The sequence below is a fragment of the Solanum dulcamara genome, chromosome 11, assembly GCF_947179165.1.
Source record: "Solanum dulcamara chromosome 11, daSolDulc1.2, whole genome shotgun sequence".
NCBI lineage: Eukaryota > Viridiplantae > Streptophyta > Magnoliopsida > Solanales > Solanaceae > Solanum > Solanum dulcamara.
This window is the reverse complement of record NC_077247.1, coordinates 1,964,271-1,990,970: the sequence shown is the minus strand read 5'-3', so window position 1 is coordinate 1,990,970 and position 26,700 is coordinate 1,964,271. Positions and strand designations below refer to the sequence as shown.

Genomic DNA, 26,700 nt, shown 5'->3' with positions numbered 1-26,700 from the left:
CAGGCTTTATGTCCTCCATAAAATTTATAGATATGTGTCTTAGGGTTGTATACAATTTAGAATCACCCCTACATCAATTTGGTACAAAAAGGTATGCCCAAAATACCAATAGCAGTCCGTGTAAGATGTCCAAAATCAAAATCTGGGCAGTATCTCCTCTATACTTCATCACCCTTTTTTGAGAAGATAAAAGCAAAACTAGATTTTAATAAATTAAAGTTATAGACCTATGAAATACCTTTCGAAAACATATTGAATCACTCGAAACAAAGATGTACACAAGAAGTTATGCTGATATTACTAACCACAGTCCCTTTCAAAAATGGGTTTGTTAACTAGCTCTTAACGTTTTCCCTCTTTGTTTTTTCAACTTTCTCTCAAGTTTCCAAGTGTAAGGCTGAATTAACGACTCATTATTCATCCTAATACACATATATACACCTCCACATGTCTGAGGAATACCTTAGATAATTAATTCACGGAGAAAATTTGAAGAACTTACCTTTAATTTCTCAAGAACATAGCTGCCTTGTTCCTTGTCCATCTTCACGTTTTTCTCTCAAATTCCTTGGCTGATTTTTGGATAATGAACAAGTTAAGAGTCACATAATACATATATATACACCTATTTAGAAGGTTCCATGTGGCATCCCCCTAGGGTGACATGAGGCAGCCTCCTAGGGTGCCACCTCAACTTGTTCGGCCAATCACATGATGTCATGAGGCAGTGGGGTCCACCCTAAGCTGCTGCGTCACCTACTTGACCCTAAGTAGGTGCATCACCTGCTCGTCCAAGTAGGTGCATAACCTACTTGCTTCGAGTAGGCGCATCATTTCCTTATTTCTCTTTCGTGAGCTTGTAATCCCGTCTTACTTCAAGAGCGTATGCACTCCTTGATACTTAAGTTCGATGAGTACTCAAGTAGTTTAAGTGTGTAGGGTTTCTAAGTTAGTAGCTTACGTAGGTAAGTTGAGTCCTACGACTTCTTACTTGGCCTCTACTTCTTCCAACTCCTCATAACCCTACTCCCAACCTTCCCTTCTATGGGGTATCACATTCTCCCTTCCTTGGAGTTATTTAATGGCGTTGTAGATTATCCGGCTCACATAGTAACCTCTAAGAAGCTTAAGAGACATTCCAAGATCCAGAGTGTGGGGTGTAACAAATAGTACCTACTTATCAATCAATTTTTATAAAACATACTACGAGAGCTCATTACCTTTAGTGATTCATAGGAATCATAACTTTGGTGAGAATTGTACTTATCACCATCTTTAACATGAGTGTGTGAGAATTGGACTTATCACATCATAATAAATTTCTTTGATCGTAACTTGATCATCATCATAAAAATCATAATCTCAACTTTAAATCATAAAAACTTTGCTTGAAAATTATTGAACTCATAATCTACTCATGAAAATCATCTTTGAACATTAAAATCATAATTGATATAGATTTATGCATGAACATTCATAATTCAACTTAAAATGATGCATTTCATGTGGAAACATACTTAGAATAATCATTTATAAAAATTTAAAATAAAATGGAAACACCCCAATGCAATTCATCAAAACTAGAGTTCATAAATCAATTTAAAAATGAATGAAGCTTGATAAAACTTTGGGACTCCATGGGTGAAAGGAACCCTTGGATAAATCCTTACATGCCTTGATTAAATTCACTAATAATTAAAGAAGAAACCCTGAAGAAATCTGAAACCCTAGCTTGAAACTTGGAGCAGAATCCTTGAGAGAATTAAGTTCCTTGCCTTAGAGATTTTTGGAAGCATGATTTAGAATGAGGGAAATTTCAAAGGATTGGGTAGATATAGGCTTGAACTTGGCCATAATTGTGTTTAGGTTCATTGAACCAAACTTGGGAAATGACATAAATACCCCTCATTAAAACTTTGAATCTAACCCTACGAATCGACTCTATGAATCGTAGAAATAATGATGAGTGGGTCATTTCTACAACTCATTTTCATGACGACGAATTGTCGTTTGGACTTGTCCTACAGATTTCAAAACCTGTAAACCTTAAGGGTCTCTGAACTTTGGTTACGAGTCATTTCTATGACTCATAACAATTTCTATGAATTATCCTGTCAAGTCATAAACTCTACCTTGAGGAACTTCTGAAACATAACTTGTAAAGTTTTGGAACTAGTGGTTCTTACGACTCGCCGATAGGACGATGACTCTTCTTGTTGGGTTATAAAACCTCTCTTGATGGTAACATTATACAATGCTCAAGGGTCACTCTACGACTTATTCTTGTGAGTCTTAGAAAGATCTACGAGTCATAGAGTGACTCATAAACATGAGTCAGTTCAAAGTTTTGAGAATTTTCTCCTTCGTTCTAACTTTCTGAATTCTAGGGTCATACAATATCTTCTCCTTGGGAAAATTCATCCTCGAATGAGATTAACTTTTCATAGAAAAGACATAAAAAGAGGATTAGAAACCCATCATGAATATAGGTAAATTTTAAATGCATAGAACATGAAAATCTCAACTCAACATAAAACACGGCTTTAAAATCAACTTTCATGAACATGCATGCATATTAATGATGTAGGAGGAACTGAATACATAATAGTTCAATTATCTTGAATGATAACAACTTACTACATTAGCTTGAGTACAGGGAAAGATGCATGGGTATTATTTCATCATATCTGCCTCCACTCCCTAAGTATCACTCTCTACGTGTTGATTCCTCCCTAATACTTTGATGGATACAAATTCTTTATTTCTTAGCTTTTTAACTTGTCCGTTTAATATTTCCACTAGAACCACCTCATAACTCAAATTCTCTTCAACACTTATATCTTCCAATGGTACAATGGAATTCATATCACCCACAAACTTCCTAAACATAGACACATGAAACACCGGGTACACCATATCTAACTCAAATGGCAGATCCAACTAATACGCCACTTTGCCAACACACCTCAATATTTTATAAAGTCCAACATATCTAGGACTTAGTTTTCCTTTTTTCCAAAACGCCTTACACCCTTCATGGGTGAAACCTTCAAATAGACCCAATCATCTACTTCAAATTCAAGGTCTCTCTTTCTAACATCCGAATACGACTTTTGACGACATTGAGCCATCTTCAATCTCCCCCTTATGAGTCTCACATTTTCCATAGCATCTATTACCAAATCGGGGCCAAATAAGACAATCTCACCTACTTAAAACCATCTCACCGGGGACCTACATCTCTTCCCATACAATGCTTCAAAGAAAGTCATTTGTATTCTAGAGTGATAACTATTATTGTAGGCAAATTCGATAAATGGCAAATGTTTTCATGATTCGACCTACGGTCTAGTCGTAACACGGAGAAAAAGCCTAGCTAGAGAGAATCAAGACAACATAGACTCTTTATACATATGCCCAACATGCCTCTACATGACAACATTGGCGGGGACTAGGACATGTTCCTTGATCACCCTCAAAGAAAGTAATGACATAATATAGAATAGTCTTTAAACATCACCATAGTCTAAAAGAAACAATAAAGGAAAGAATGACTCAGGTTGCCATCGAAGCATGAGGACTCGCCACTAATCTTCAATGGAACACCAACTAGCCGTGGGAAGGGGATGGAGCATCCGTCTATATATTGTGATATAATGTAGGCAAAAATTATGCATTTGTACGTTTGAATGTACTAATTATGTAGGCAATGCAATGACTAGAAAACCATATTTGTGCAAATGACCATTTTAAGTAGCATGATAGCAGAAGTAGTAAAAATGGTAAGTACTCAAAAGAAGGATCAATGCATAGTAATTTGTAAGAGTATCATATAAAGAAAAGGATAGGATTAGTCATTTAAAATATAAAAATGACCATACATATGTGGGATAGGAACCATAACCGACAATAAGACCATGCGAGCTATAATATACACCGGAAAAAAAGTGAAATCTACTTGCCAAGGTAGACTCTACCCCGCTAGGCGGGTAATGTACATATGCTATACGTGGCTCCACTAGCTAAGCCATGAAGGCAAGCTACGGTGGCACGTAGTTTAAGAAATATGAGGTTGCTACTAAGTCTTTTGGTAGGGACCCTACCTCAATTCCACTCGGTTCTAAGTCAAATACCACGGAATACGTATCTTAACATAGTAATCATAGTTAACATAAATCATAGACATGATCATAGGTTTGAAATTCATAGAGTAGCTTATTTTCATAACATAAGTGCAATGTGTGTATTGTCCTTCCACATTATAAATCATACATACATAATCATAATTCATAATTGGAAATTAGGGTAAAACATGAATACATGATCAATTGACTTGAGAATCATGAAATTGACTTCAAAACATGCATGATCATATACTTTCTATCAGTCCATACAAGATTCATAAAGATAATATCATTTGGATGTATAATGGAAACTACCCATAATTCATAACATGAACCCTAAAGATAAATATAGAACACTTCGTGGAAAAACTCTTCAATTCAATGCAATAACCATCAATTTATTTTAAAATAGACTCATAATCGTAATTAGAATCATAATTCATGCAATTTAATAAGAACTAAACAAAATCCATAATGAGATCATGAATCCTAATTATCATGTAAGAAGATTTATTGAAAAATCATTGAAATCATGCAATATCATAAAATTCATATATATTTGAATAGAGAATTATGTAATTAAACTCAATTGATGAAATTGGAAGAAAATTCATAGAATCCATAAGAGTACATACTTTAATTGATTAAAAAAGTAGAGAATTAGTTGAGCTCCATGGGTGAAAGTACCCTAGGATCAAATGCCCACATATCTTGAATGAGAAGACAAAAGAATTTGGAAAAATTTGAGAGTTTTGATGGAAAGCTTGAGTGAATTTCTTGGAAGTTTTCAATGGAGTCCTTGAGAGCCTTTTGTAGAGAGAGAAATATTTGAATAGGTGAATTGTAGAAGAATGAATGAAATAAAAGGTGTAGGTTAATTTATAGAGCTGAATTAGGTCCTAAAACGTCTAGGTTCATTAATTAACAGTTTGGGAAATATCTAAAGTACCACCACTTAAAAACTAAATTTGGAAATAAGTAAAACGCATTTGGCCAATGCGTTTTATGTGAAAAGGGGTAAATCTCATTCCTTGAATGCGTTTTCTATCTTATTTGTCCAGAAAAGAGTTTTGGCCACATTTCAAGTAAATTTACACTATGGGGGAGAAAGTTTGTGATGCAGACATGCCGCGCACCTTTCTATTTTATGCAATTCTTGAAAAAATCATCTTTTGATACACGATTCCTAAAAATTCACCAAGTCCACTTTTCTATAAGTTTTGACCCCCTGATCGATTTTTCAGACTTAGATTTATCAAAAAAGATAAGGAAAATATGTTACTCAAGCGACCTATTCCCAAGGCATTTTTAAGGAACTTGTGAGCATTTTTTAGAAATGTTACAAATGTTCATCCTAACCTCCTTTAGAATGAATCAGACACGCTCTCGGCATATCCTCTAAAGTTTATCGTTCTTTCAGATTGACCATATATTTGAGGAAGGAAAGCAATACTTAACTTAACCTTTGTACCAAGGCCTTTTTGGAATGACTTCCAAAAGTATGAAGTGAATTGAGTACCTCGATCTGATATAATGGACAAGGGAACACCATGAAGTCTTACAACTCATGAACATACAACTTAGCATAGTCTTCGGCACCATAAGATGTCTTAACTGGTAGAAAATGAGCCAACTTAGTCATCTAATCTACAACAACCCAAATGGAATCATATTGCTTCTTAGTATCAGGGAAACCCGTTACAAAGTCCATATTCACATCTTCCCACTTGAAAGCAGCAATTTCAATGCCTAGGGATAGACCTCCCAATCTTTGATGCTCAACTATAACTTGTCAATAATTTGGACACTTAGCCACAAACTCCACTACGTCCTTCTTCATTCCATTCCACTAATAGACTTCCCTTAAATCATGATACATCTTGGTGGAACCCGGATGAATCAAATATTCAGAACTATGAGCTTCTTTCAATATCAACTCTCTTAACCCATCAATATTGGGCACACAAAACCTACCTTGATAACGAAGCACACCATCTTCCCCTTGGTAGAAAACCTTAATGGCCTTTTCGGCGATCGACTTCTTTAACTCAACAAACACTGATTATGGTCTTTTTTGACCTTAACATCCACCACAAAAGACGATTCCGAACCATTATGCACAAGAACACCCACATCAGTATAATCAAACAAACGCACACCTAATCAAGTCAATCTGTGAACATCTTTTTAGGAATATCACTCTACCTTACCCTTAATTGGTGATAACTAGAACGGAGATCAATTTTAGAGAAATACCTTGCCCCATATAATTGGCCAAATAAATCATTTATCCTCGAAATTAGATATTTATTCTAGATGGTTTCTTTGTTCAATTGCCAGTATCCAATACACATATGTAGCGAATCATCCTTCTTTCTAACAAACAAAATAGGAGCACCCTATGGGAATATACCTCATCTAATAAAACCTTTGTCTAGCAAGTCTTTCAATTGATCATTTAACTCTTTTAACTCTGCTGGAGCCATTTGGTAATGAGGAATAGAAATGGGTTGAGTTCCCGAAAGAAGGTCTTTACCAAAATCGATCTCTCTTTTGGGAGGGACACCGGGTAAGTTATCGGGAAACACATCTAAAAACTCATTAACTATAGGGACCGACTCTAAAGTAGAGGCTTCAGAAATTTCATCCCGAAATGAATTGACCTTTGAACACAGAATTACTACCCTTCCATTCTAGGACTAGCTCATTAGGAAATTAAAACTTAACCACAAGGGTTCTATAATCAATAGAAGCATAATATGCATATAGCCAATCCATACCCGGGATAATATCAAAATCGGTCATCTCAAGCTCAACTAGATCACATAGAGTAACTTTATGAAAACTGAAACTGAACAACTTCTATAGACTCGTTTAGCCACAACCGACTCACCTACAAAAGTATAAATAAAAAAAGCTTCTAATAATATTTTGGGGCTAACATCAAATCTCGTGGCCATATAAGGGGGAAATAAAAGATAAATTTGCACTCGGATCAAGTAGGGCATAAACATCATAATGAAAGACCCATAACATACTGGTAACCACATCGGGAGTCTCCTCCACCTTTTTCCTACCATAAGAGCATAAAACTAATTGTTGCATAGACCACTGTTTTGGTGCACTTGAGAACCTTGTACAACTTAGACTCCATTAGCAACTTGATCTTGAGGAAGACCATCCTTGACCTTCCATTACTTAGCATGATTACCCATCTTACCCCATCGGTAGCAAACATTCAAACCCGCTAAACACTTACCCTTGTCGTTCTTACTACACTTATTTCATGTGGGAGTAACTTGGCCAATAAGAGCACCTCTTTGAGGCTTAGGGTTGGGTACCCTATCCTTGTCAAACCTTGGAGTAGTGGCATTTGAATATCCTTGGCTAGAGTACCTTTGGAAAAAATGAGAATGTCTACCACCTTCGGACTTAGCATTAGAGAAATCACCACTATCGGTCCTTGGCCTCTTGGACTCTCTAGTTTTATCATTTATCTTCTCGCTCTCTATTTGCTCCACATAGGTCATGAGCCTATATATATGAATCTCCTTAATCAACATGGCCATCTTATATTCCTTTGAGACCATATTCGATACCCCCGACATAAACTTTCTCATCTGAACTCTTAAGTTGGCAACCATGAATGGAGCATATTTTAAAAATTAGGTGAACACGAGGGCATACTCCCTCACACTTATTCCACCTTGATTAAGGTTGATGAACTCTTGTACCTTGGCCTCCCTCAACTCCAATGGGAAGAAGCGATCAAGAAACACTCTTTTGAACTCATCACAAGTCATGGTATCCTCCTCTCTAGGACTCTCACTCTTCTATTGATCATACCAAATATGGGCAACACCCTTCAATAGGTATGTGACCAACTCTGGCCTCTCAAATGGACTAACTCCCATGATATCCACAATTTTGTGAATGTTATCACTGAACTCTTAGGGATCCTTTTCAATTTTGTAACCCCAAAATCCCAGAGGATTCATCCTCATGAAATCACGAACTCTTATTATCATCATACCCATATTTGGGTTCATGGGAGAAAGCACCTCACTATTGGATTGAGCCATAATGACTTGAGCAAGTAGTTGAAAGGCTGCTTAGAACTAGATATTAGAGACTTGGTCATTAAAAGGATCATACAGAGTTTGTTCTCCTCTTCAACTATATTTCTTCTAGTGGGGTATCTTCGGGGAGGCATTTTATAAAAATCACAAAGAACAAGCATTAGAGGGAAAGGCTTAACAACTCTACTGCATGACAAAGATCATGAAAGAAGTGAGACTTTCCTAAGACATTTTGCAGACTCCTATATATGGATGTGGCGTGCTACACACCAATGAATAAAACTCTACTTAAAGCGGCACGTTAGACTCCCTAGGACTCTTCTAAATTTTGTACTTTGATACCAAGTTTGTCATGACCCAAACAAGGACCAAGCTGTGACACAAAGATCGGGATGCAAGGGACCTCAACAAAGCTATATTAGCATACATCGCATACATAGGGTAAAGAAACATAGTAAAAAAAGCCAAAGTAACAACTCAAGAAAATGGGTCTAAGGTATAGAATCAATCAACCAATATCAAAATGGACTACATCATATACCTTCTAAACAAGCCTCTAGTTCAATCTTTGATGAGGGCTTAGGAAAATCTCCTACCTCACCCAAAACAATACAAGAAATTCAAGTAAAAAATGAGAATAAAAATCATGTCCTCGATAGAATAAGGACACACCAACTCCTTGATATCTAAATCAAATCTAGCCATGAAGAGAATGGGCATGAGTGTAGTCCATCCCTACATTATGAGATAATATAGGGAAAATATATGTTAGTACATATAAGGTACTGAGTATGTGAGATATGCGTGAACAAGTAAAGAAACATCAACAATATGCGATAAGATGCATGACCAATCATACTAAATATGAGTAAGGCTTAAAAGAATTTGAAAACATATGAAAACTCATGGTCAATGCATATCATAAAACTTCATAGATTAACTTCAACTTGTGTGGGATAAGACTGTACACCGACATCTAAGACCATAAAAGCTATATCATGAAATCTGATGGAACCCTCATCGAGAAGGGGGAGGCTACCTTGCTAGGGTATACTACATCATGGTACTCAACTCAACTCAACGGTGCTATATGTGGGTCTACTAGCTAGGCCATAAAGACAATCCTACGTGGGTAACATAGTTTGGGACTTTAGGTTACTACTAGGATTCCCTTCGGTAACTAGTGGCATTACCTAACTGAACCCCAACTAGAAGCCTTCTCAGTACTATCCAATATTCCAACAGAAACTTGTAAATTATGATCATAACATAATAGGGAAAGATAGTAACTACCTATCAATCTATCTTTATAAAATATATTAGGGGTAGCTCATTAACTTTAGTGATTCATAGGAATCCATAACTTTGGTGAGAATTATACTTATCACCATCTTTAAAATGAGTGTGTGGGAATTAGACTTATCACACCATAATAAATTTCTTTAATCGTAACTTTATCATCATCATAACTTAATCATAAAAATCATAATGTCACCTTTAAATCATGAAAACTTTGCTTGAAAATCATTGAACTCATATCAACTCATGAATATCATCTTTGAACCTTAAAATCATAATTGAGATAGATTTATTCATGGGCTTTCATAATTCAACTAAACATTATGTGATTCATGTAGAAACATGCTTAGAATAATCAGTGATAACAATTCAAAATGAAAATGAAATAATCCAATGTAATTCATCAAAACTAGGGTTCATAAATTAATTGAAAATTGAAAGAAGCTTGAGAAAACTTTGGGACTCCGTGAGAAAATGTTGGGACTCTTTGGGAACCCATGGATAAATCCCCACATATCTAGATTGAATTCACATAGAATTGAATAAGAAACCCTGAACAAATCTAAAAATCTAGCTTGAAACTTGGAGAAGAATTCCGGAGAGAATTGAGTTCCTCGCCTTAGAGATTTTTAGAAGAATGATTTAGAATGCGGTAAATTTCAAAGGATTGGGTAAATATAGGCTTGAACTTGGCCATAATTGTGTCTTGGTTCATTGAACCAAATTAGGAAAATGACAAAAATACCCCTCATTAAGACTTTGAATCTGACCCTACGAATTGACTCTACGAATCATAGAAATAATAATGAGTCATTAAGACGACTCATGTTGCAGGTTTGAGGAATGGACTTAAAATGAAGCCTCTAAAGTTTTCAAATGGTTCATTTATAGGACTCATCTTCATGAAGATGAATCGTTCGTTTGGACGCGTCCTACAGGTTTTAAAACCTTCAAACTTTAAGGGTCCCTAAACTTTGCTTAAGAGTCATTTCTATGACTCGTAACAATTTTTACAAATTGTCCTATCAAGTCATAGACTCAACCTTGAGAAACTTCTAAAACATGGCCTCTGAAGATTTGGAATAAGTGGTTCTTAGAACTCATCCTGTTAAGTCATAGAACCTTTCCTGAGGGTAACATTATATGATGCTCAGGGGGTCACTCTATGACTCACTCTTATGAGCCGTATAAAGCTCTATGAGTCGTAGAGTGACTCGTAAACATGAGTCTGTTAAAATTTTTGAGAATTTTCTCCTTTGTTCCAACTTTCCAACTTCCTGGGTCTTATAATACCTCACCCAAGCCTCATAGCATTCATATAACTTTTCATAGATAATGACATTTAACAATAAGCAGAAATAAAAAGTAAATGGGGCTAAGAGAGAACATCACGTCGTTATCGACCTCAAACCATCATACATCTATGTCCAACAATACCTTCTACATTATAGACTTGGCGGGGGCTAAGACTTATCCCTAGCTCACCCTCAATAATATAGAAATAATTACTAAGAAATATATTCAAGAGTATTTACACATTGAAGCTAGACAAGAAAGGAATATCATTCCAGAAACATGGGAACTCACTATATAGGTAGCCTTCAACAAATCAAGTAGCCACATGGAGGTAAATGTTGAGCAACGTTAGTCCGTACAAAGTGATATGATGTAGGAAAAAGAGTATGACTTAGTACTTTGAATGTACTAAGTATATAGGTATGCATTAACATTGGAGAAACATTAGAACATTTACACAGTATGAGATGTAGTTCAATATATGCATGATCAAGCAAGTAAATAAAAATTGAAATGTTTATTTTGTGGGAAGATGAACATAGCCAACATTTCAGATCATGCGAGCTATTATATAGAATCCAACATAACCCCCTATGTTAGAACGGGGAGAATACTTGTCGGGTTGAGCTCCATCAACTTCATTCATTCATTATCTTTAACTTTAAGTGCTTTTTTGGATCCACTAGCCTAAGCCTACAAGTGCTCTTATGTTGGCATATAGTTAATGAGACAAGGGGTTGCTATTAGGATTTCCTTACCGAATCCCACCTCAATCCTCCATTCGGTGCTAAGTCAAATCCCACAGAATAGTTTAATAATGTAAGAACATAATTATTTATATGGCTTTAAATCATCATAGCATGATTAGGTAGAATAGCTCATTAAATCCTTTATTGATTCAAATCTGTGAGAATTGTCCTTATCACATAAAGAATCCTTCATTCATATCATTTCTTCATTCTTTCATTTTATAAAACTCTCTTGATTATATATATTTTCTTTCATGAACATTCATTTTGGAATCAAAGCTTTCAATTCAAACTTCATTGAAACATCGTGAAACTAGGTGGGTGCTTTTCAATTAAATCTTCAAATCATTAACATCAAAAACAACATGCATGAGAGTAATGGGATGCATCGATTAAAAACATCTTTAAATCAACCCACCAATACATTTTAAAACTCCTTTCATGCCTTCATATAAGAATCTTTGATAGATAAACCATGTCATGAGATCTAGAGTCAATATAAACTAAGATAGATAAATAAACGTCTAACATTCAACAATCCATACATTTGAAATCTTAATATGAAAACCCATAAAATTCCTTATTTGCAATTGAACAATTGAGGTTAGAAAAATACTTAGGATCCATGGGTGGAAGAACCCATGAATGAGACCCACATACCATGGAGAATAAAATCCTAATGCAACTTTGAAAATGGAGACTTGAAGATCTTTGAAGTGGAACCCTAGCCTTGGAAGATGAAACACTTGGGAGTCTTGAGAGGAGAAAATTTGTATTTTTTAGTTTAAGTGTGAGAATGTGGGGGTTGGGATAGTTTAAGGCCTTTTGATATGGTAACTTCAGTCCCAAAATGACCACACTTTGATAATAAAACACAGTAAAAGACTAAAATGCCCTTTTTAAAACTGGCCTGACTGACCCTATGAGTCATCCCTATGAATCGTAGAAGAGTAGATCATTCTTAGGAACAACTCATCCTATAGGTTCTGAGGAAGACCCTGAGTACTGAACCTCGGGATTTCTTCTACGACTCATCTCTATGAGTCATAGACTCATCTACGAGTTGTAGAATAAGCTCAACCTATAGGGTTTGAGGAAGACCTTGAGGAATGATCCTCTAAGGTTTCTCTATGACTCATTTCTATTATTCTTAAACTTGAAGATGAGTCATAGACTCGAGTTGTCTTGTAGGTTTTATAAAACCTGCAATTTGGAGTCTCTAAAATTTCTTGACGAGTTATTTCTACGGCTTGTCTAAACTTCTACGAGTCATCATATGTACTCTTAAACCCTCATTACTTAGCAAAATTTTTAGGCCTCATAGTTAGTCCTACGAGTCAATACAACAATCGTAATATCTTCTACTACTCGTATAGTGAGTCGTAGAACCTAATTTCAGTCTATTTTCTATAAATGTTCCTTCGTTTTAACTCTTCAACTTATGGGGTCTTACAGAAATCCCTAAGGTCTTGTGGGTATTATTTTAGGCTTGGAAAAAGGTGGGATATTATTTGGTCAATTAACTAAGATATCTCCCTAAAACTTTCATTTCTCACTTTGAGCATCCGCTCATATTTTTGGTTTTGCCTTCCACCTTATTACTCCCTTTTCATGATAATCACTTATTTCAACTTTCCTTTTTCTTTTTTCTTGAGGTATGCGCGCATACATTTAGCTTGCACCCATATATTTTTGCTTCTTTATTTGTATTTTGTCATTCATGATCATTTCAGCAATTTCTTTATTTTCTTTTTGAAGCTGATAGTGCTCTATTCTCTTTGGCTCAAGACTCTTTGTTTTTCTTTTTTCACAAACTCCCAAATTTAGGATTTTATCTACATTTTTCATCATTCATTTTTTCTCCTTCTCTCCCCAAAACTTAGGATTTTAGCCTATTTCACAATTCTTTTTGTACATAGAGAGGCATGAGGTACCAAGACAAAGGACTATAATGGTTCAAAAAATGTGACAAGGTGGCCAAAGAATTATGTTTAGGCTCAATGGGCTGACTAAAATCATATCATTTTGAGGAAACCTTTATGATAGAGTGGCTATTCAAAAAAATTCTAGGTTGATCTTTGAAGCCAAGTCAAATCTAGAATTTTGCCTTGAAATATATTTTGGGGTAAGTTCTAGACAATATGCATATATAAGAATGAAATCAAACCTTTCCGCACAAGGCATTTCAATCCAAAAAATTCACAAGCTAATTTCAAAATCAATTGAATCACATGACTTTTGACAAACTACAACGGGAATGTCCCCACTTGTAAATCATAAATCCAAATCAAGAATGTACGAGCCATGACAAGAGATTGACCTTCAATTTATATTTCCCATTTTGAAATTATTTAAAAAAAAATACTTGCCAATCAAAATTTTTGGCGGTCCCTCTTGCAAGAAGTGCGACACAAAACTCAATTAAACACTAAAACTTGGAATATCCCATAATAAAGTCTCCTCTTAATCTATCATTGAGAGACACCAACCCGGTTCGACACACAAAGACTCAAGAAGATAACATAAATAAAAGAAAATAAAAATAAAATATTTTTCTCCTTGGTAAAGAACTGTCGTATAAAGAAAACCCTTGGAGTTTATTTGACTCACAACTATTTACCGAGAGGATTTTGAGTTATGCGTATCAATACATTATGAGAAAAAATAGTATAAAAAGGAACTAAATGCTAATTTTAAGCATGGATAGTAAGACAATAGAAAAATATAGAACCAACCCAGCTAATAAATAAACAAGCACACTTACCATATTAGCATAAGTGTAGAGCCCATTAGGGAATAAAATAGAGCAAAACAAAACAACTTGTCCGTGAATTTATTTAACATGCCCATCAAGGCTCAAGAAAACTTGCAACCACTTTACTTAGAATTTACTAAGCACCCCAAAAACTCACACTAGCACTGTCCCCAATGCTTTTACGTGGCGTAGTAGGGTTACATGAGGGACCCTAATCCGCCCTTTGGTTTGGTGGAATTTGATATGCTTCACTAGAAATTGGATGCAATACAATTTTGCTACAACCTTGCCTCCTTCTTATTTCCTACCCACTCAATCAAATTGTCTTCTTCCTCGGATATATCCTTCATCGAGAAGTCTCAAGAGATATAAAACTTTCATCTCCATATAAAGATCTCTTAGCTTAGTGACAAAGAAACCTTCAATATTATATTCTCCAAAGCTTCAATTTAAATTGTTTTCATAATTTTAGCTTGGAATGAAGAATTTATTTATGGGTATTATCTGTACTGCCTATTTTATGAGTAGCTAAATACATAGCTAAAGTGGTGTAGGTTCTTGATGAGGGAGTAAAACCCCAAATGAATTTTGATAATATTCTCTAAAATTGATTGTATGACATGGATCTATTGTTTGAAGTTTTAATCCAAAAAATCACTAGTTTCAAACATTGATTGAGATCTCTAACCCATTTTAGCTTGGAAAAGCAAAATGAGGTTGGGTAAGACTCAATAGTGACGACTATTGAAATTAATCTTACCGGTTTGAGCCAGGAACAGGATAATCCAAGTAATTTCTCATTTAATAATGCAAGATAGGGATATTCCATCTCCTCAAGCAATGTTTTGTGTTTTTGTTTGAAAGAGTCTTGGTGTGCAGAAGAACCAAGGGACATATACTTCATAATTCGGGTGAATTTCAAAGTGTAGTCTAGACCAAATGTTTCCCATGCATCAATCTCTTTTGTTGAGGTTAATCTTAACCTATTATAGTTGAAACCATAATCGCCTATGCGCAAACCCCTAGTCCTTTCCAATCTTAATAGACAAAGTTAATTTAAATCCTTGTTTTAAATAATTAAAAGTGATGAATTGAAATTGTTAGATATATATATATATATATATATATATATGTATGCATGTTTATTGAGAATTATAATTTCTAATTTATTTGAATTGTTCAACCAATTGAAGAAATGTCTCATCTACTAGTCCTTGAAGTTCGACCCCAACCTTATCAGTTGGGTATTATTTTAAAAATGTCTACCTATGGTCTAAATTGTGAGACATAGTTGACCATTCATCAAAAATGGCATTGTTGCAGGGGACTAGTTAACGATCTTCTTTGATTGATTTTTGTTCAAACTTTTTATCACGATCTGAGCATAAGGCCTAGACGTGATACGATGATCGGAAACCCTAGGGATACCAACAAAGGCATCTTAGCATACATATCATACATAATTCATTTAAATATAATAAAATACATGGAGGAAACAACTCAACATATATGTCAAAAGATAAAGTAAACTCAACTCAATGTCCAAAATGGACTACACCCATTTAATCGTCTAAATATGCCTCTAAGACTATACTTGATGGGGGTTTAGCATAAGATCCTAGCTAACCTTAATAATAGAATAAATTCAAAGTAATCAACATAAAATAAAGTTTCATCCTCGATCAATGAGGGCTCACCAATAACAACTTGAGAGTGCTAAGTCAATTCTAGCCACGAGTAGTATTAATATGATCGTCAGCCCCTACATTATGAGACAATATAGGCAAAATATGTGTTAGTAAATAAAAGGTACTAAGTATGTGAGATATGCATGAACAAGGAATAGAACATGAGCAATACTGCATAGGATGCATGACCAATCATTGTATCTCACAAAATTAGAACAAAAGCATTTCGTGTTTGCATATACAAGTACAAAAAGCAAAAACTCCCATTGCACGCCTTCAAACTACTTCTTGATTGGGCCCCATTGCATAAGAACCTTGTCCCTGAAAATAGAAAAACAATATCAACTTCCTCGAATGACTTCAATGTCTCAAACTGTCTTTCATAGTATTCATTTTCTCCTATAATCAGTAAAAAAGTAGTCAAAAGAGGACTGAGGATGTTAAAGATAGGAGCTTTTCATATAGCTTCTATTGAGTCCTAATTTAACATCAAACAGTACTTAGTCTACAGAAAAGGAAAATTACCACTTTTTTCCTTGCCAAGAACATGTTTCTTGGGATGTTACTCTTCATATCCCAACCTAAAATCTTAACTTTTCCTTATACTTCACAACATAAAGTAGCATCTAAAGCAACAATATTTTGTAAATAACAACTAAAAGAAGCAAGATTTTGACTCCAAAAATGGAAACACAGAAACTAAAAAGTTTACAAAACCAAAACCTACAATAACACAAGACTTGAGCACTTTATCTGGAAGCCTTAACAAAAAATCATGCCTTAGTGACTTATTAAATGAGTTTCGCCAGCTGAAACCAAGAAAAGCTTTCCCAAAAGTGTCCTATAGATAATGATGAGGTTGTTGATAGCTTATCAGAAGCCTTCACTAGTTTTCAGTAAATAGATAACACAAAAAACTTCCAACAATCTTCCACTTACTGTTGATAACTAAAGTACTTCTTGTTGGCCATAGGCCATAGCTTTGTTGGATTCGGCATCTCTAAAGCCATGGAAAGCTTTCCAGAAAATATTTTAGTTGTTGGATTTTCCTAATAACTAGTCCAACTTTTAATGTAACTATTTTCTACACGAAGATAACAATTTATTATATTCCAAAAGAGCAAGAGAAAGTACTTGTTGCATTCTAGTCATAATAGCAGCCATTTGTTCTTGGAACATCTTGTCTACCTCGCCTTTCATGTGTTCACGCTCCTCTTCTAATTTTTTTGCAAATCTTCTTTCATATTCTTTTTTAAATCAGCAGTCATTTGTTCACGTTCTTCTTGTAACTTTCGATCCATATCAGCTTGCATCTCTTGACGAATACTTTCCATTGCCGAAGATACACTTGCCTCTATGTCTGACTGATGTAGTTGAGTCTTTTTAGGAGGCTTCTTTCCATATCCTTTTCCCCGAACATAGCCTGATCTCTTACCGAGAACCGATGATAAAATCTCATCCCTAGTCATGGGATGCTCGATCTCTTTAGATTGTTGTTCAACAACAAGTTGTTGAAGCTGACCCTGTAATAACATTTAATTATTTCACCAAAACATAATGCACATATTGAAAGTAACTTTGGACTTTCTTTGGTCCAGCTTTTGGACTTCTTCCAATGCAAACATGTATTTCGAGAAGCAAACTTCCCTGTAGATACATTGTCCAAATGCAGTCATATGCTTGAAAATACACAATATTTCTATAATTTTCAGCAACTACCACAAGAAACTACGGGCTACATCAAGTTGGACAAGCTAGGGATGGCAAGTTTTAGAAGAAGAAAACTCAACCTCCTTGAACTCTTCTTACAGCTTTAGTGTTCTAACTTCTTCTTCTTCAATTTGGATGTCTCTATTTCATAGCTATATCGACTTTGAAGATTTAATAGTTAGGACCTTTGTAAAGGGGAGAGTCCCTCATTTATAGCTTTCCTAGACTAAATAACTTATCATTAGAGATAAGGACTAGAGTAGGTATTTCTGCTCTGTTTCTGCTGTACAGGTACATTGCAGACCTGCAACACTTGATACAACACTTGGAATTCCTCTCTTGTTTGCTTCCATTGTGCAGGTAAATAAAGTGTTGCAGCACTTTGTGACTTTGTTGTCAAATTGCAGCATACATCTAGAACCTGCAGGTTGATTTAGCATAGTGCAATGGAGTGGATTACTACATCAACAACTAAGTTTACTGCAGAGCTGCAACATCCAACAACAAATACTTCAACTACACAACCATGTACACATCTACAATACAACCATACTTGGAACCTTTAGCATCCAACAACCTGCAACACCTTACAATAGTCATCCTCATCTTCACCTTCAGAACCTGCAGAAATATGGGGCAGAAACTGCAGCTACAGTTAAGTCCTCAATGGTGTTCTCATTTCCATGTCTTCAAGGGTGTTTATTTACATAGACAAAGAAACTTTACAGCTGATGTTTTGCCCAAACACAGCCATAAATCCAAATAAGAAAGATTACATATTGAAGTAGACAAGGTGAATTAATGACTATCTTGAGAAGAAGTTGTCTCCAAAAAAAAGAATAAAGTAACTTGTAGTAGATCAAAAAGATAATAAGGTAATGTCTTTAGGGAATTACATGAATTTGTTGGGATTGCGGATCCAACCATACATGTTCTCCGTTGTCTTTTTTACGTGTATGCTGAATCTCCCAGACTTTATCTGGTGTGTCTTTTTCTCCCGATTCAGGATTTCTCTACAATATAGTTCAATAACAAAAAATATATATAAGCAAATAATCATATAAATAACAAGAAGTATATGTAATTATAGAAGAACAAATGTGTTTTCACCGTAGCTTCCTCTACTTCTGCAAATGATCGCGTCCCACAAGAATGCTTAGTTATCTGTTTTTCTCTATTTTTTTTGTTTCTCTCACTAACAACCTGTACTAAGTCAAGAGATCAAAAAATATTTATGCTAGTCTAGATAGCTACTGAAATATGTCATGTTTTCCATGTAAGCATATGTCTAAGATTATAGAGTGGGCAATAATGTTTTGGTTATAATAAAGTTACCTTGAATTTCTCACTGCCAAAATACTTAACTAGGTATTTCCAGTCCTCCAACTCAACATCCTCAGGTCGATGAGACAATCTTTCTTCATCAGTTTCATAGGCAGAGTAAGAATTATGCAATCGAGCTTTCCATGCCCTAAAAAGTCTTTGCATAGTGCTTATCACAAAGCCTTGTAACTTATGTTCTCGCAGTCCACCACAAAATTCAAATTTGTCCTGAACATATTATAATATTAAATTTGATAAATTAAGTAATTTAAAGACAATACAAAATGGAAAGTAATTTATTACCTTAACCTTATACCACATTGCGTCTCCATGTTTTAAAACAATCTTTTGCCAATTTCCATCTCGAAATGAGATGCTGCTCCTCATGATCAAGCCACAGTAATTAACAATATCTCTAGCACCAGAACCCACAGCTCTATCAATGTCATCTGGAATAATTATATTGATTTTTCCTCCGTACTTGGTTTTAATATCAACCGTCTTAGATTTATATTTTCCTCTTCCTCTCTTTTTATTGATGCGGGAAAATGCAAAGCAATAATATGGTGATCTTGAGAACTATATGCAATCATGGCATCTTATCATCTCCACTAAAAGCTTGCAGATTCATGGCATCTTATCACCAAAACATCATTTGTTAACCAATTATCCTCTTCTTTTTTCAACTTAAAGATACATAAAAATTTGAGCTTATATATTTTAAGAAACAGATCAAAAGAAGATTATTAAATAAGTGTCTATATCTGCACCCAAGAAAGAACGAAACTAGTTAAGCCTCTGTCAACTATGAAAACTAGCAGATGAAGGGAACTAGCAGAACTAGAAGAAGAGAAACTGCCAGCATTTTAAGTTAATTTACTTTGCTGCAGAACACCACCCATTAGTCTATTAGATCCTTGTAAATTTAAATTTCCAGAACCAAGACCAAGCACAGACAATTCTGCACCACTAGCTAGGGACGTGGACTAACCTGCACCAGTTTTAACCTCCGGGGAGGGGCTTACACTTTCTTCTAGAGTTCTGGATGATTGTGTCTCTAGAGATGTTCTTTGGATAGGGTCATTTGATATTTGGCTTATCTGCTGAGGTCCTTGCCTTGGGTAAGATGATTGTTCTGTCTGTAGATGTCCTTGCCTTGGTGGTATTTGTGGCTGAGATGCAGTTCCAACAAGACTTTCTCGTCCTTGAAAATTTCCATGTCCAGTTCTTATACCACCTCTTCCACTTTTACCTCATCCAGTTCCTTTCATTTCCTGCAACATGATTAAAAAGGAGAAGCATAAGATTCAGAAATTAAAAATGATAAAACATATATCTACCAGCTAAAGAAAACATCAAATACACAACACTTCTACAATCTCCAGCAGCTACCACAGGAAACAAAAGGCTACATCAAGATGGACAAGCTAGGAATGGCAAGTTTCAGAAGGAAAACTCTAAAAAGGATCAAACTATCCTCTTGACTGATCTCATTCTCAATGTGTAATAGACTTTTTATGAGTATTCTGTTTTCTTTCTTCTTATTCCATCTAGTTATTTCCCATTGTAAGGGGAGAGTATCCCTTGTTTACTGCTTCAGTAGAACTAAGAACATACTGCTAGAAGTAAGAGCTAGAGTAGTTATCACTTGCATATGCCACAATACAGCAGCAATAGTGACTGCAACTGATCAACAGCAACAGCTACTCAGCAACAGCAATAGAGACCAGAAGCAACCAGTAACCTTCAACAAATACACCATGCTACACCAAAATGACTCCAGATTGTGCAAGATTATAGCAAATACAACTCCTGCAGAACCCAAGAAGTTTCAGCTCAAAAGGATAATTGGAGACATTAGTCGAGCGACCTTGAAAAAGTTAGCCGACTTAAGTCGCAAGATAGAGCATTTCACAAATTAGAACTTCCAGCTTGTGGAAAAGGCCTCCAAAAGTTGCAGGATTATAGAAAATACTGTATTTGCAGAGCCCAAGAAGTTTCAACTCAAACGGACAATTGGAGACGTTAGTCGAGCGACCTTGAAAAAGTTAGCCGGCTTCAAAGCACTCTTGGAGGTCCTTTCCCTTTTGTTAGCTTGTGCAAGTTCTTTCTTGTTTTTGTTTGTTGGTTTGTGCAGATACACCACAATGCAGAACTTGGAATGCTTTAACAACAGTAACAACAAGAGGAGATACACCAACAATAATTGTACTTCCAATGTTTCTGCTGTACAGCACTCTTGGAAGTATCCTGCAACTTTGAACCTTGTGTTGGAATTACAGCATCTGAGATTGGATTGCCTACACCAACAACTACCTTTATAACTGCAACAGCTCAACAATATCACATGTAGATGCTACAGCAACAGCAACTACATTATAGAGATACAGCAACAACAACATAAGAATGCTGTAGAGATGCAGCACAGGAATCAGCAATGGGATTTCTCCTTTAGTTTGTCTATCTTGTGCAGGTACTTTGAAGATATGATCCTGATCACAAGGAAGGGTCTCCTCTTGGGATTATCTAGCAACAACAAACATCTTAACCCCCTCTACTATGGAAGTAACATGGATCTACCCAAGGACCTGCAGTAGCCTATGACCAAGCCACAGCAGGGTATGATGTGCAGAGTGATTGGGATCATGTGGACCTGCACCAAGGCCTCCAAAGCTTGCAGGATTGCAGCAAATACTATAGGGGCAAGGCCCAAGAAGTCTCATCTCAAATGGTTAATTGGAGACGTTAGGCGAGCGACCTTGAAAAAGTCAGCTATCTTAAGCCTAAAGAGGGAGAAATTTGCTATTTGGAAACTCCAACTTGTGCAAAATGCCTCAAAATCTTGTAGGACAAAATAAAAGCATGTTTGTGCAAGTATCAAGGAGTTTTAGCTCAATCGAATAATTGTAGACGTTAGGCGAGCGACCTTGAAAAAGCAAACAAGCTCCAAAACACTCTTAGAGGTCCTTTCTATTTTGCTAGCTTGTGCAAGTTCTTTCTTGCTTTTGTTTGTTTGTTGTATTGTTGCAGGTTACTGGAGTGATACATCAACATGCATTAACAACAACTACATGGAGGACATCAATGATACAACCACCAAATCAAATAGAAACTCCAAGACTGCTATAGGCCCATCCTGGTTTTTCTGTCTTGTTGGCTGGTTGTTTTCCTTTGATGGTTTTTTTGTAGGTACAACAGCTAATGGGTCACCTTGGCAAATAAAAGGCATCAACATAGAGACAGCAGCCTTCCAAGATAGGACCTCACCAACACATCAGCTCTCCACCCATGCCAATTCCTTGACTGCAACACCTGCAGCAGATCCATTGCACCCCAAAACTCTTGAAGCTCACTGCTCTTCAACATGCACTAATAACAACTACATAGAGGACATCAAAGATACAACCACCAAATCAAACATCTCCACTATAGCCTCATTGATGGAAATGTAACACATTGATTAAACTTAAAATGCTGATTATATTTACAAAGTTGCAGATACAAGCGTTATGAATTAATTTTATGTCAACCTAATCAAAATAAAATACAGAAAACTTATCAAAACAAGATGTAGATAGATATAAAGTCGTCTCTGTTAAGCAATCTTCAAAAGGATGTATCACTGTCATCTCCATCATTATCATCAATTAACTCTTCTTCGCTTTCTTCATTCTCAGATACATCTATATTATTGTCATTAATAAAATCATCATCCTGATTTTCTTCATCATTGGTACGCAAAACAGTTTGTGGTTCAATATCATCCCTATGTAAAGACACCGCAATATCAATTTCTTGGTCATTGATACTCAAGATATTACATTCCACTTCCTCTTATTGATAAACTTCTTCATTTATTAATTCTTCTTCAACTTCAGGCATACTGAAAAGGTCACGGGGATTAGTAGCACTTTTCTGATGCACTCACAGTTTACGTAGTTGTTTTAATCAAAAACGTAGATGGACTGTCTACTAGTAAAAAGCTTTTTTCACATAATAGACCAATCGATAATTTATAATCTTCTCTTTTTCACATTCTAATAGCACCAAATTCTTAATTTATCAACTATCTACTGCACAATAATGTCAATCTCATATCTCGCCTCCAAATTATATAATTATATGGTTATTGTTATTCCTACAATTTTTAAGTATTATCATATCTTTTTGTAGCTCACAAAAGATAAGGACAAATACTAGAATTCTCCATACATTCTGCGGCTATTTACAGTGAGTCTTATCGACTCTACACATCTCCAGAAAATAAAACTTCAAATAAAGAGAATCGATTGATCAGCTAACTAGACAGAACTGCACAAAGTATAAAAAATAAATCTCTGTAAACAAATTGTGAATACTTCTTTCTCCAACAAAGGTGTCAATTCTTTAACTAGTCAAAACCACAAATCCATGAAGAGATAAAGATGTAAACAACGAAGAGACTCTCAATTTCAAGATAGATTTTCCAATGTGCAATCCAAATGTAGGACTTCCATCAACAGACATAGAAACACCCACACAGAGGATATCGAGAATACAAAATACAAAATACAAATGAGAATATAGAATTTCAGCTTCTAGTTTACCTTGCAAGATCGAGAATACAAAATATAAAAACATCTTTAGAACTTTCAGCTTTTAACTTACCTCGAACTAATTTTCAAAACTTCAAATGGGCGAACTGGTTCAATCCTTTAGAACTTCGAACTTCTTACGCTCACAGTGATTTTCAAACTAGGAACTCTCTTCCTTCTCCATCGACTTTAGAGAACCCCATTCCTACAAAATTCAAGTGGGTTATAGAAATTACATGTAAAATCTTAAAATACATAAACCTAGAAACGGATTTGAGCACATACCTGATGAAATACATACTTTATAGAACCCTATTAGTCAAAAATTGAAGAATATTCAGCAAAAAGGAACCTTATTCATATATATTTCACCAACAGATCGACACTACTTGTTCCTATAAATCGAGCAAAGAGGAACCTCTGTTAGCAGTGTTGTCTCTGTTTTTCTTTCCTCCGATCCCTTTTTCCCAAATCTATATAATATCCATTTTTTTGTTTAGGTTTGTGCAAGAGCTGATGAGAATGGCCTTTAGTTTAGCAGCTAAGAGATGATCTTTTAATATCTCAAAGCTTGCCAAATTTTTACAGATTGTTTAGTTTATTTTTCTTTTAAATTTAATTTAGTTGGATTAACATTAGCGGCGACTAGGTCACTACAAAATCTTATTTGAGGCGACATTTGAAAATTTGCTACTAAATATTTAGTGCCCAAATTTTATTTTAGCGGGACTTTATAATTTGCCAATTAGTGACAACTATTAGCAGCGACACAAAATAAGTCGCCACTGAAACTAAACATTTTGGAACGACCATAAATGTCCCTATTGAATATGAAGCTTTTGTAGCAACAAGTAGGGTCGCCACTAAATCTCGCCACAATAAGTCTTATTTCTTGTAGTGAAATGATATGTGTATGAAGCTTTGGGTAACTCTATTCATGAGATCTGAACATGATTCATGTTTAATAATTCGTGCTCACTTCTGAATGTTAAGACTCTTAAAGTTGTTAAGCTCTCATCCTTCAAGTCTTTTATATGCTGAAAAGTAGTGTATGTAAAGCTTAACTCTTCTTTTCTTGTGGCATGTCTTAGACATAAATGGTTGGTATGAGTGATGTGGAGGTAGTTCCATTCTTAGAACCCCGATCATGACTCGTTAATCTTAGTCACTTCTTGATGTTAGAAATCCCGCGATGGTTGAGTTATGGTCTTGTAAGCCTTCTACGTGATAAAAAGTAATACACGTAAAGCCTATCTCTTCCTTTTCTTGAAATAGCTTAATGTAAGTGAAAAGATATATGATATGAGTTAGAGACAATTCCATTTATAGGTTCTGGATGGGACTCATGACTTGGACTCACTTTTAAATGATAAGGACCATGAAATAGTTGAACTACGACCCTTGAGCCTTCTATATGCTGAATAAAGATTAGAGGTGTAATCTCCTATACCTAGAGACTCTTTGACACACCTTATGATGATATTTGGGAAACGTTTGTTATGCTACCAAGTTTTATGTGCACGTATATGCATTATTATATTATATAGGGATCGGGATGGACGTTCCTTGGCACTAACCTATTATGTATAGGGATCGGGCTATACGTTCCTCGGTACTAACCTGTTATGTATAGGGATCGAGTCATACGTTTCTCGGCACTAACCCGTTATATATACAGATCGGGACAAACGCTCCTTGGCACTAACTTGATATATATAGATTGGGTTGTACATTCCACAGCGCTAACAATATGCATATACCTATCATGATAGATGATGTATTTGTAATACTGAGTCCCCAAGCGGGCCGGATATGGTACATGATACTGGTAGACAGGAATTTATTTTATGAGGTGCAGGTACAGTACCCTACTAAATGCTATACTTGATTTCCTGCATCCTTGTTTTAGTTGTTATCTCAGTTATGTTATGCTTATATAATCGGTACATACGTCGTACTGACCCCTCTTTCTTCAGAGGGGCTGCATTTCATACCCATAGGTACAGACATAGGTTTTGGGAGTCCGCCAGCTTAGAATTCCACTCAGCTAGTTTGGAAGAAGCTCCATTGATTCGGAGCTGAGTTATAGTACCAAACCTCCTATGTATATATTTGTTTATTCAGGGGTACGATGGGGGCCCTGTCCCGCCATATGTTACTATTAATGTTCTTAGAGATCTGTAGACATATGTGTGGGTTATACGTGTAAGTTCTATTCAGTTATGTCTATATGATGTATTGTAAATATTAAGATGCTATGGCAGCCTTGTCGGCTAGCACGCTCTTTCATGATAAGATACAAATAAAAGAGGCAACAGGCATGAAAACTCTATGACCTATTGGGGTTCTTATGTATAGTTCTTATATTGATCGTTATATCCGCTAGATACATATACGGGGGCCAGGTTGGACCCCAATCGCGGCCCACAGGGTTGGGTTGTGACAGATGTAACCTTTGGAAATCATTTTCTAAGATTTAAGGCACGAAATGAATTGACCCTTAAACATAGAATTACTATCCTTCCATTCTAGGACCGGCTCCTTTGGAAATTAAAACTTAACCCCTCGGTTTCTACAATCAATAGAAGCATAACATGCATATAGCCAATCCATACCAATGATAACATCAAAATTGGTCATATTAACCTCAACTAGATCATATCAAGCACAACTAGATCAAATATAGTATCTTTATGAAAAAATGAAACCAAACAATTTCTATAGACTCTTTTAGCCATAATCCACTCACCTATGGGAGTATAAACCGAAAAAGGCTCTAACAATATTTTAGAGCTAACATCAAATCTCTTGGCCACATAAGGAGTAACACAGGATAAAATTTCACCCAGATCAAGTAAGGAATAAACATCATAATGAAAGACCTATAACATACTTGTAACAACATCGGGAGTCTCATCCACTTCTTACCTACCATGAAAAGAATAAGACTGATTGTTGCGTTGACCACCTTTTGGTTGCACTTGGGTACCTTGTTGCACTTGGTCTCCATGAGCAACTTGGCCTTGAGTATGGTCATCTTTAACTCTACACTCCTTAGCATGATGAACTCGCTTACCTCATCGATAACACACATTCAAACCCG

General features: G+C 35.6%; 1 long non-coding RNA gene and 1 pseudogene across 1 annotated transcript; both read right to left on the bottom strand.

The window, feature by feature from the left end:
* Positions 1-17,041: 17,041 nt before the first annotated feature.
* LOC129871943 (uncharacterized) lies at positions 17,042-21,746 on the bottom strand (annotated as a pseudogene).
* Positions 21,747-21,973: 227 nt separating this feature from the next.
* LOC129874600 (uncharacterized) lies at positions 21,974-24,114 on the bottom strand. The gene is made up of 3 exons (XR_008762931.1): positions 23,883-24,114; positions 23,671-23,802; positions 21,974-22,402 (listed from the first exon to the last, which is right to left on the bottom strand). It is a non-coding gene; the product is annotated as an uncharacterized LOC129874600 (long non-coding RNA).
* Between the last annotated feature and the right edge of the window lie 2,586 nt (positions 24,115-26,700).